Source organism: Cynara cardunculus, unplaced genomic scaffold, assembly GCF_001531365.2.
Source record: "Cynara cardunculus var. scolymus isolate 2C unplaced genomic scaffold, CcrdV1 Un_Scaffold_3221, whole genome shotgun sequence".
Taxonomy (NCBI): Eukaryota; Viridiplantae; Streptophyta; class Magnoliopsida; order Asterales; family Asteraceae; genus Cynara; species Cynara cardunculus.
In genome coordinates this window covers 35,988-37,971 of record NW_020201395.1, presented here as the reverse complement: position 1 = coordinate 37,971, position 1,984 = coordinate 35,988, and positions in this window count along the sequence as shown.

Here is a 1,984-nt window from a genome sequence, read left to right as displayed (position 1 = left end):
AAACCGTGTAAACTAATTTCGACCAATAGGTAAATTTCATTTTTTTAATTAAATTTAATCAATACGGGTATTTCGGTTATTTATAATATTTTCAATTAAATATGGAAATTATTAATAAATCTTAATTAAGGAAACGTAATAAAGGAAATTTTATAAATGATAACATTTAAATATTTAATTATATTATAATTTTAAAATTTTGAACTAAATATATTGTGATGCGATTGAATCTGTTAGTGAATCTTGAAGATTATAAGGCATAATGTAATGAATTCATCAAATCATGATTGAAAAAAAGAAATTAATACAAATGAAACAGGTTTCATGAAAGTGAAACTGGTTCATGTGATAATTGAACAATGAGTAGTGAAACATTTTCATGGTGAACCTGTTTCATTGATAGTGTAGTTGATCCATTTAGTAGATGAAGTGGAAAATGAAACGGGTGCATAATGTATTTGGTTCGTCATGAAATAATTGCATGCTGAAACGGGTACATGATGAATCTGTTACAGAATCTTGAAGATTGTAATCTGCTCCAGAATCTTGAAGATTGTAAGTCTTAAAAGAATGAATTCATCAAATCACGAGTGAAATAAGAAAATTAATGTACATGAAATAAGTTTCATGAAGGTGAAACTGGTTCATGGCGTAATTGAACTAAGAGTAGTGAAACAAGTGCATAATGTATTTGGTTCGTCATGAAATAATTACATGATGAAAAGGGTACATGATGAATCTGCTCCATAATCTTGAAAATTGTAATCTCCTACAGAATCTTTAAAATTGTAAGGATTAAAAGAATGAATTCATCAAATCAGGAGCGAAATAAACCAATCTATGTACATGAAACAAGTTTCATGAAGGTGAAACTAGTTCATGGCGTAATTGAACAATGAGTAGTGAACTGGTTTGATGGTGAACCCCGTTTCAGTGACGATGTAGTTGATTCATTTAGTAGGTGAAATGCAAAATGAAACGGGTGCATAATGTATGCGGTTTGTTATGAAATAGTTACATGCTGAAATGGATTCATGATGAAACCGGTGCGTCTTGAAATAATTTCATAATGAATAGGGTGCATATTTATATGGGTGTGTGAAGGACATTGAAACAATTTCAGGATAAGGAAGTATTAGCGAAATTATTTCCTAACAAATAGAAAATTTTAATTTCCTAAAATAAAGAATAATGTCCTTCAATAGGATGTTACAGAATATGTATTTTCGTTTGCCATTTTGCCCTTATTGCTGATATAAAAATAAATTTTTAATAATTTTTTTTTAATTTCCTAAAATAAAGTAAACTAATATTGACCATTGATCAAGAAAATGGATGTATGAGATTGGTTTACACGGTTTACACAAATGGATGCGGTTTTCATTTGAACGCTTCTATATATATATATATATATATATATATATATATATAGGGGCAGGTTCAAATGAAAACCATGCAATTCTAAGAAACCGTGTAAACCAAATTCGACCAATAGGAAAATTTCATTCTTTTTTAATTAAATTTAATCAATAAGGGTATTTTGGTCATTTTATATATTTTCATGATAAATAAGGTAGTTATTAATAAATATTAAATAAGGAAATTTAATAATAGAAATTTCTTGAATGGTAACATATTAAAAAAATTAATATATTATAATATTAAAAACTTGATTTGAATGGGGCATTCATAATGAAACGGTTTCATAATGAAACGGATGGGACGTTCATATGGGGCGAACTTCATTCCTAAAGTTCATGAAACTGTTTCATATGAGGCAAATTTCATGAAACTGTTTCATAATGAAAAGGTTCATAATGATGAAGCATGTTCATAATCTAATACTCTAGGCATATTGTCCAAATTAATACTYTADGCATATTATCCACTTTAATGAAAAGGTTTCATGAAACTGTTTCATAATGAAAAGGTTCATAATGATGAATCATGTTCATATGAGTGGAATAAGAAAAATGAACTATTG